At 43.2% G+C, this 10997-nt stretch overlaps 1 protein-coding gene across 6 annotated transcripts in view; it reads right to left on the minus strand.

Annotated features, from left to right (window-relative positions):
* Positions 1-2802, minus strand: part of Znf546 (zinc finger protein 546) — a 73654-nt gene extending 70852 nt beyond the window's left edge. For 4 of the 6 annotated variants that reach the window (XM_048790913.1, XM_048790906.1, XM_048790910.1 and 1 more), the window contains exon 1: positions 2700-2802. The gene's annotated coding sequence lies outside the window, so the exon portion shown is untranslated. Of the gene's footprint in view, positions 1-2658 lie in introns of all 6 variants that reach the window. The other 2 variants (XM_048790908.1, XM_048790907.1) reach the window with 2 other exon arrangements.
* Positions 2803-10997: the final 8195 nt, after the last annotated feature.

Below are 10997 nucleotides of genomic sequence, written 5' to 3' on the forward strand. Positions count from 1 at the left end.
TGAGGCACTCAGTACCACATAAAAATAAATAAATAAAATAAAGGCATTGTGTCCAACTATAACATATATATATATATATATATATATATATATATATATATACACACACATATATATATATATATACACACACACACACACACACACATATATACATAAACACACACATATATATGAAAGAAAAAGTAGGCCCACATCTTCATCATGTCAGATTAGGTGCCGACTTCCTTAACAAGACTCCTATAGCACAAGAAATAAAATCAAGAATCAATAACTAGGATGGATACAAACTGAAAAGCTGCTTTGCAACAATCAGTGGGATGAAGAGAGAGCCTACAGAATAGGAGCAAATTTTTACTACATGCATATCAGATAGAGCACTAATTCTCCAAGAACTCAAAAAACCTCACACACACACACACACACACACAAAAAAAAAAAAAAAAAAAAAAACCCAATCAATAAATGGGCTAAGGAACTGAACAGACATTTCTTAGAAGAAGATATACAATCAATCAACAAATATATGAAAAAAAAATGTTCAACATCTCTAGCAATTAGAGAAATGCAAATCAAAAGTACTCTAAGATTTTATCTCACTCCAGTCAGAATAGCAGTTATTAAGAATACAAGCAACAGGGGCTGGAGTTGTAGCTCAGAGGTAGAGAATTTGCCTAGCATGTGTGAGGCACTGGGTTAGATTCTCAGCACCACATATAAATAAATAAAATAAAGGTCCATTGATAACTAAAAAACATATTTTAAAAAAGAATATAAGCGGGCTGGGGATGTGGCTCAAGTGGTAGTGCACTCGCCTGGCATGCGTGCAGTCCGGGTTCGATCCTCAGCACCACATACAAACAAAGATGTTGTGTCTGCCGAAAACTAAAAAATAAATGTTAAAAATTCTCTCTCTCTCTCTCTCTTTAAAAAAAAAAAAAAAAACACGCAACAATAATTGTTGGCAAGGATGTAGGGGAAAAGGCACATTCAAACATTGCTGGTGGGACTACAAATTGTCTGGAAAGCAGTATGGAGATTCTTGGAAAACTTGGAATGGAACCACCATTTGAACCAGCCATCCCACTCCTCAGTTTATACCCAAAGGACTTAAAATCAGCATACTACAGTGACACAGTCACATTAACTTTTATAGCATCACAATTCACAATAGCTTAATTGTGGAACCAACCTAGATGCCCTTCAATAGATGAATGGAGAAAGAAACTGTGGTACATATACACAATGGAATATTACTCAGCATTAAAAGAGAATAAAATCATGGCATTTGCAGGTAAATGGATGGAGTTGGAGAATATCATGCTAAGCGAAGTAAAACCAAAGGCCAAATATTTTCCATAATAAGTGGATGTTGATCCATAATGGGGGTGGGGGAAGCATGAAAGGAATAGAGGAACTTTGGAGAGGGAAAAGAGGAGACAGGGGAAGGGAGGGGCCATGAGGATAGAAAAGATGATGGAATGAGATGGACATCATTACCCTAGGTACATGTATGAAGACACGAACGGTGTGACTCTACTTTGTGTACAACCAGAGAAATGAAAAATTGTCCTCCATATGTGTACTATGAATTGAGATGCATTCTGCTGTCATGTATAACAAATTAGAACAAATTAATTTTTAAAATCATAAAGCAGAAGGAAGGCCATGTGACTTGACTGATACCAATCAACTATCTCTGATGTTTCCTTACTTTTTTAAGCTAGGATCTTGGAAATCAATATTGCCATTCTACCTAAACATTAATCTTAATTTAAAAAAAGTTTTAACATTAGATTCCATGATATGCATTTCTCTATCATGTTAATTGAGTGCAGAAGAATGATTTGAAAAATGAGGAGGAAGAATGTGGAGACCAAAAAGAAGGGGGATCCACAGCCAATCTGCCGGGAAGGTAGGCCAAGAACAGGTCCCTAGACATTTCAACAAAATAAAACCAAATGTTTTCACGTCCTAAAAACACAAACCCCATATTTTGAATAAAGAAGAAACAAACGCACCTGGAACTAGATCTAGATTGTTAGATGTGCTACAAAAATTTTTACCTCCTTATTTATTTATTTAATTTTTGTTGTTCGTTTGTTTTGGAATGGAGGACTGGGAAAGAAGGAAATCATGAATGATATATATATCCTGCGTTTCTTTAGAGCACAGGTCTGGGAAATCTCCAGGGCCACGTCTGCCGTGGCCTCACACGACAGAGGAGGCTGGAATCTGAATTCACAGCAGATTCCTAGGTCAGAGGCGGGGGAATGTTCCGGTTCTGAAAAACGCAGCTGCCCGACAGCGCCCCTAAGTCCCAGAAGTCAGTCTCAAAGACACTTCTAGCTCCATACGGTCCCACCCCAAGCCTAGGTCTGTGCCTTTCTGGAACCCTTTATTCTAAGGCTCAATATCTGACTCCTCTCTCGGGGACACTGCTGCGAGGGGAGAAGACTGAGAGAGCTGCAGGGACCTTGCGCGGGTCAATGACACACACCGAACAGCCAAGCGCCGTTCTCAGCCTCACAACCGCACCCATCTCCCCGGAGTCCCAGCCCGGCCGTGAACGTACACAGTCCCGCGCGAGCGCATATTATCACACCTGAACCCCAAATCGCCCTTCTCCGCTCCTCACGCACGCACGGGCCTGAGGCTCGGGGCTCTCACTTCCGGAGGCAGCCCAGTCGCGTTCCTACCCCCATGAGTTCCGCTCCACCTCACCTAGCACGGACTTCTTTCTAGGGTGCGACTAGCTCCTCGGTGGCTGAACCCTCAAGGACTCACCGGAAGGGCTCTCAAGATCCCGGATAACGCCACCTGTAGGGCTTCTGGGATACGTAGTCCTTGGCCCGGATATGTAGGCTTGGACTCTGCGCAGGCGCAAGCATGCGGGATCCGGCGGCTCCCTTGACTGAGTGCTCAGACTTGGCGGCTGTCTCGGCTGACCAATCCTTGCCAGAATGCCTCAGTACCTGACCGACGAGTACATCCGAGAATCTGAGACTTAGGCCGCGAGGGTGCAGGACTGGGCGCAGGCTCCATAAAGTGGAACTGTGTGTTTCTTTACCCTGCTTATCTGGCGCCTTGTACACAGCAGGGACTCAATATGTGTATTTCAAAACCGTGTGGCCTTTTGCGCCTGGCCTTATGATCGCATGTGTGTCACTCTGAGGGTTACAGGAGCAACTGTGCTTCTCTGGCTGCGTGTGGGTAGTATTTATGCATGTGAGACAGCGTGCAGTGAACATAAGGAGCACGTCTTAGTCTGTGCAAAGTCCATCAGAGAACTGGTTTCAAATAACACATTTTGCTCTTCCTCATCCCTTTCTGAAAATTACTGTTCTAAAGCCACAAGATGGCTCACTGCAGCAGCTCATTTTTTTTTTAAGTTGTAGTTGGACACAATCCCTTTATTTTGTTTATTTATTTTTATGTGGTGCTGAGGATCGAACCCAGCGCCTTGCAGATGCTAGGCGAACACTCTACTGCTGAGCCACAACCCCAGCTCCAGCTCAGTCTTAGGAAAAGGATTTTCATGCAGGGGATGCCTTAGTGCAGGGTACTAGTGCCTAACAGAGGACAGTCCAAGTGATGGAGTAGACCAGCATGAGAGGTCAACCTGAGCAGTATCAAGGACGGTGTTACAGGATTGCCCAGAGTGGGATCTGAGTCCAAGCAGGTGAAGAGGCAGTTGGGTGTGAGGGCTGCCCAGCTTTGGGTGTTGTGGCCCAAAGGGCAGTAAGGAGTGGTGAATGTCAACACCCAAGCAGGGTGAGGAGAATACACACAGTGTTGAGTTTGTTAGTCACAGGGGAACTGATGCACAAGGTAAATATATTAAGGGAAATGGGAACCAGGCTTGTCCCTGTCAGAACAGGGAATTAGATATGAAAAGCGAGAAAACAAAAATGAGCCTTATGGGGGCTGGGGATGTGGCTCAAGCGGTAGCGCGCTCGCCTGGCATGCGTGCGGCCCGGGTTCAATCCTCAGCACCACATACAAACCAAGATGTTGTGTCCGCCGAGAACTAAAATAAATAAATATTAAAAAAAAAAAAAAAAAANTAAAGTGGAACTGTGTGTTTCTTTACCCTGCTTATCTGGCGCCTTGTACACAGCAGGGACTCAATATGTGTATTTCAAAACCGTGTGGCCTTTTGCGCCTGGCCTTATGATACTATATTGAAGCTAGATGTAATGATATAAGCTCACAACTATCTATATGGGTTGATATAACAACATAAGCAAGTGCTAGACCACCATGGATACCAGACTCAGGTGTCACCCTGGTTTCCCTTGTGGAGTTCTAGGTTTCAAGATTGGCCTAACCTGATGTGTCCCTGCCTCAGCAAGAGGAGCTACAGTGCTGAGCTACTCCATTTGGGCCCATATCTCACTCCATAAGTATATGCACATTAAGGTCCTGATGAAAGGCAAAATGTCCAACTAGTATCCAGGGATAATTTGTGAAGACAAATCAAGAAAATGATGCAGTCAACAGAACATTGAGCACCACCTTCTGGCTAAAAGTTATACTGCATCCTGTTTCTCTTCCTTCCAGGCAGACATGGAAGGCAGTAGTTGGTGTGGTCTGTGCAGACTTCATATGGGTGTCCGTTAAACTGCTGGCTTTGGTACTATGAAAAACTCACCCATTTTCAACTGCTTAGCAGTGGTACACTGTCACCTCACCTGAGATATGCTTACTGACCCTGAGTAGCTAGTGTCTGTGTCAGTCAGCTTTCTCTCACAGTGACAAAATACTTGAGAAAAACAACCTAAGGAGGAAAGATTTAATTTGGCTCAGTTTCAGGTTCCAGTCCATGGTGGTCTCCACTGCTGGGGGCCTGTGGGAAGGCAGAGCGTCATGTGGAAAGGGTATGGTGGAGCTGAGCTGCTCACCTCACAGTGACAGAAAAACAGAGGAAGGGGCAGGGACAAAGTATACCCTTCAAATCCATGCCCCCAGTCACTGATCTCTTCCAACTAGGCCCCCACACCCTCAAGTTTCCACCATCTCCCACCATCAACTGGGACCAAACCTCCAACACTCAAGCCTTTGGGGAACAGTGCAGATGCAAGTTATAATACTACCCAGAGAGCAGTATCCTCGAGGTTTGTCCACGCTGTCAAAGGGACAGGAATTGCATTTTTGAGACTGAATATTTCATTCTCCTATATTCACATATAAAACACTTTCTTTACTCATCCACTGACATTTAGGTTGTCTTCATTAGTTATTGTAAACAATGCTGCAGTGAACAAGGGACACAGACATCTCCTAAGGAACACTAATTTCATTTTCTGTAGATATATATACAATTTTTTTAAATTTTTTTGAGTAATTTCCATACTGTTTTTCATAGTGACTGTACCAATTTTTAAAAAATATTTCTTCTAGTAGATGGACACATTACCTTTATTTTTATGTGGTGCTGAGGATCGAACCAAGTGCCTCACATGTATTTGCTAGGCAAGCGCTCTACCAACTGGGCCACACCCCAGCCTCATGACTGTATCAATTTACATGCCCACCAACAGTGTACAAAGGTCCATTTTCTCCACATCTTTTCCAACACTGGTTATCCCTTGTCTTTTTGATAATGGCTATTCTAACAGGTGGGAAATGATACATTACTGGTTTACTTTGCAAAAACATTAACATCTGCTTCATCAAACTTTCTTTCTTTTCTTTTTTTTTTTTTTTTTGCTTATTATATCATTTTGGACTCATTCCCTATTTTATGCAATGGATCTATAACCAGTGTTATTTGTTTCGAGGCTCAGTTCATGCCAGGTTTGCTCAGTAGAAACCCCTCTGACACTCTGTAAATACTTTTTACTTTCTAGCACAACGTATTTGTTTTGAGCTTTCTCTTCCCCAGTTCTTTCTTCTCAGGGAAGACAGATTAGGATAGTCTCCCTACAATATAAGATTACTGCTCAGTTTTTTCTTCACAACACTTACCACAATTAACTGCATTTATTTGTAATTGTTCCTCCATTGAAGAGTTCCTGAAAGGCAGAGACCAATCTTACTTCTGTTCTTTCCAGGGCATTTGGATAAAATTAACAAACTGAGAGAGTAACAGAAAACATCAAGTGAATGAGACATGCAACTTTTTTCTTTCTTTTTTTTTTTTTTTTTAACCTTAGGAGGGGTGGATAATGGTTGAGGAGATGGATAAATAAAAGTTGATGGCATCTCATACACACTGTATGGAAGTGGGGCTGGCAGCATTTCTGAGGAATCCAGAACAACTACTCTTGTGGCAATAAGACTCGATTCTTTAGGACCCTCCTCCCTGGAGGAAAAAGTAGCTGCCCTTCAGCTGCCACCGCACCTTCCTCTGGTTGACTGAAACTTTCAGGCCCTCTGATTTTTCTGTGGGATTGGATGGGTTCCGATCTAGTCCCTCCACAACTGGCTGAATGCCGATGGGATGGAGGCCTTCAGATCTCCTTGTTGGGCATGGGATGGAGGGAAGAGGTGCTACCTAGACACCCTCATCTGAGATAGCATCCAAGCTTATAGCTCAGACCACCTGGTTTTGAGGGACTTCCAAGTCCCCATGCTCAGTCCAGTGTGTTAGAAATGGAAAAACAGAACATATAACCACAAAAGCAGAAAAGCCGGTCTCAAATCACACTTTGGGAATCAGCCTATGTCCACCTTTTGAGTTTGAGATAACTTAATAACTGCATGAATCTCTGGAACTTGGAAATCATTTTGCTTCCCCCCCACACACACACTTAATTTCCAAGGCAACTACTTCATTTCCTACTGCCCCCCTATGGATTTTCAATTCAGAGGATTTCAGTGGAAATCACTTGGTCTTTGGGTGATCACTCAAGTGTTAAATTTATAATAAATTGTTTCATTAAAAGTTTATATTGGGGGGTCTGGCCTGGGGTTGTAGCTCTCGTGTGAGGCAATGGGTTCAATCCTCAGCACCACATAAAAATAAGTAAATAAAATAAAGGTATTGTGTCCATCTACAACTAAAAAATACTTTTTAAAAAAAGATTATATTCTGCCAGGTGCAGTGGTACACACCTGTAATCCCAGTGGCTAGGGAGGCTGAGATGGGAGAATTGTGAATTAAAAGCCAGCCTCAGCAATGGCGAGGTGCTAAGCAACTCAGGGAGACCCCGTCTCTAAATACAATATAAAACAGGACTGGGGATGTGGCTCAGTGACTGAGTGCCCCTGAATTCGATCCCTGGTACAAACCCCCCTAAAAAGAATTTTATAGTCTGGGCACTTCTGCATGTTATTTTTTTTTAAACAATCAAAAACAAAGGCTTACATGTATCTAAAGATTTCTTCCCCTTGTCTTTGCAGAGTGGAACAGAGAAAAGAGTGTATGTCTCCCTTGGCAGGGAAACACTTGCTTCAAAGATTCTACTTCTGAAGTAAGTGAGCACTCTGGCTGTTCAACAAGCCAGCCACTCTTCTTCCCTTAACACACAGCATGGGACTTAGAATAAAAGTAACCCCAGATATCCAAGAACTAGACTGACACAGGTAGGTCCCAATGGTACTAAGAGTTGGCCTGGCACTCAGAGCTAAGCCACATCATTCTCCTCATTGGAGACAGACAATCTAGCAGAACACCAACATCTTGAGACCACAGTGAAGCCAGAGAAAAACAAGGCCATTTCATAATTCTAAACACAGACAAAAACAAGTTCACTACACAATCCCCAAAATACTAAGTATCACCCTCTCTTAGCCAACACAAGGGACTGCTACTTCTTTATCAATGACAGCTTCAGCCTCCTTCATTATAGCTGAAATTTATTACAATGCCCAATCACAAACTTATCCTTGGGGCTGGGGCTCAGCGGTATAGCGCTCGCCTCGCTCATGTGAGGCACTAGGTTCAATCCTCAGCACCACATAAAAATAAACAAAATAAAGGTTTTGTGTCTATTCACAACTAAACAAACAAAAACAAACAAAAAAATGTATCCTTGCTTCCTGACACCATGCAGTCCTGATCAAAGTCCTGCTTCCTTGAACCATCCTCCAAATCAAGCACAAATTCCTTAGTAAATCTTTTCAAACATTCTCTTCTTGAGCCCCGGACAGTTGCCCATGGTGCATGTACTCCCTCATTGTAAACTGGGATAGCTGTGTTCCTGGAGACTCTGGCTGGAAGGCATCAATATAACAAATGTTCAACTAATCATAACTTAGTATGCAGGCAGCTTTTGCTCTCACAGATCTTGGCCCACCCTTATTTACTTTCCAAAAGGAGAAAGTAATTTGCTCAGGAGACCCTAAATCCCTAGAAGAACTATATTAACCAAAGTCCTTGTTGACCAGTAATTTGGGTTATTTCACCTAAATGAAACAGTGTAAGTCCCTGTGAATGGATATCATGTGAATGGAAAGAGAAGAAAAGTCAGAATTTCCACCTTTGGGATCTCCACATCTTCTCAAAAATTCTCCAAGAGCTTTAAGATGGATGAGTGGTCAGGACAACTGAAAAAATGACTAGAATTTGAGTACCAAAGGACATTCTATCCTAATCATCTTCCAGATTCCTTATTTTTCAGAGACTCCAGTCAAATGCCAACTTTCTCAAGAAAAAGTAGCCCCTCTATGCTGTTAAAATATAACCTTGCGAGCCAGGCGTGGTGGCACACATCTATAATCCCAGTGGTTTGGGAGGCTGAGGCAGGAAGATCACAAGTTCAAAGCCAGCCTCAGCCTTAGTGAGGCCTTAAGCAACTCTAAGACCCTATCTCTAAATAAAATCTAAAAAATGGCTGGGAATATAGTTAACTGCCCTTGGGTTCAATCCCCAGTACCATAAATAAATAAATAAATTAAATAAAGCCTTGCTATTTACTTGATTTCCCTTAATTGGCCTCCCTCTTTACACAGTGAGACAGTGAGTTCTTTGACAACAGGGCCTGAGAATAATTCATTTGTTAACATCAGTTGCTCCCTCCAAGGCACCATGGAATAGGTGTTGAATGAACACTCTTAATGGCAGCGAAATAAGCCACAACCACATTGCTAGGTACCCTGACTGTACCCTGCCAAGGTACAGTCAATCACACTCAGGGAGAAGGTTACTGAACGAGAAGCCTTCAGAGCTGGAAGGGGGCTCAGTTTCCCCTCTCCCTTATCTAGAGCTCCATGCTACTTAGGTTTTTGTGTCTGATTTCAGGATTCCTCTCATCGGGACTCCTATCTCTAGGACTTAGGGGTTGTGCCCATTCTACTGATGAGGACTCTGACAGAGTTTAAGGAGATGCTTCAAGCTGCAGACCTATCAGGGGTAGATGGGAATGAGAACTGGCAATCTCAGCTCCAAGAGGATGATCTGTTCAGGTGTGGCAATATCCCTCCCCCAGGCTGAAGTGTCCACAGTCCTCACCTGCAAAACCTGGTACCTCGGGTTCCCAACCCTTTCCAAAAGGGGAATCCATTTGTTTCTCCTCTTGCTTCCTTTCAGCTTGAGTTCCTGTCTCCTCACATTTGTTAAGCGAATGAGCACAGCCCACTTTATTTCCAAAATTGTGTTGCCACCACCTCTTCTTTCCTCCTTTGCCCCTGCAGTTTACACCTTCCCCTCTTACCTCTTCCTCTCACTTCAGGAAGGAAAATTAACCTATGATCAACCTACCAGTTTATCTATGAAGGGATCAATCACCTCCTTCCCTTCAAAGACCTGGGATTCTCCAACTGTGTCTCCTTATACCTTCTTCCATTTTACTTCCAAATATACACCAACATTCATGTTTTTCAAGAAACATGAATGGTCTTTGGGTGATCACTCAAGTGTTAAATGTCTACCAAGTACTTGAACTGTAATCAAGTGTTGTCCTGACTGTTCTAGGGGAGATTCCAGTGCAAAAGGGAAAAGAAAGTCTGATGGTAACATAAGCTTTGCTGAGCAGAGCATGGGCAGGTGCCAGGGAGCCAAGGGAAAGGACTCCTTCCTCACTTCACGTGGCAGGGAAGCTGTCCAGAGGGAGAAGTGCTAAATGATATCAAGAGAGGGGACACTGACAGTAAGGATGGATGGAAAGTCTAAGCAGCCTAAGGAAGAACATGTACAAAGGCTTAGAACATCTGCACCCTCAGGGAGGCCTTGACAGGTTTGGATGAAGGACTCAGATGAGGTGAGCAGAGGGCAGTTCACACAGAGCCCTGTAAGCCACATTAAACTGTGGTGATAAATGGTCACAGTATGCAGCAAGCCTAACCTAAAGGATATCAAGGAAAAGGCATTACAGGTAAAGTGGGGCAAAGCTTTAACCAGAAATCAAATCCCAGTAAACACTAGGACACACCAAAGGGAAAGCCTCAGGCATTAAGAAACCTTGGAAGAGGATTTTGCTAAAAGTCATGTGTGATTCAGGAAAAAAATCCTTATTTGCTTGGGGAAAAGAACGTTTAGCCAGAAGTTACAATTCTTTAGACACGAGCAATATGCTGAGGGGAGATTCTTTGTCCCAGACAGGACAAAGAATACCTCAGTGACTTAACCCTGAGCAAATGGACAAGACGCGCACTCATGGGCACTGGAACATCAGTGACAATTGCGGAAAACTTCACTTGGCAACTGAATGCATCTGTGCTCTGACCCATGCACAGAACCCAGACATTGACCTGCTCCCCTCACCCCACACCAATGCTCTGCTCTGGGGGACTCTGAGGGGCTATCTCTCTGTGCCTGCTACTCCCTCTGAGTGTGAGAAAGGCAGGAATCATGGAAAACCCCAAATGATCTACCTGTAGAAAATGAGAGTGGGGGCTTTCTTCTGCGGCCAAGGGCTTCTGTCTGAAGTTCTTTCCAAACCTTTTTCTAAATTTCTAAAGTCAGTTAGTTTGAATTCTTTGCTTCTCTCTCAAGCTGCAATCCAAGACATGGACCTCACCCACTCATCTGTCAGGAGATCAGGAGGGAACCAGTGGACCCTATTCAGGATCTAGGTTCTCCAAAGGAGTTAAACTTCTAAGAAGGAATTAAA

Source organism: Marmota marmota, unplaced genomic scaffold (assembly GCF_001458135.2).
Source record: "Marmota marmota marmota unplaced genomic scaffold, marMar, whole genome shotgun sequence".
In the NCBI taxonomy this organism is placed as follows: domain Eukaryota; kingdom Metazoa; phylum Chordata; class Mammalia; order Rodentia; family Sciuridae; genus Marmota; species Marmota marmota.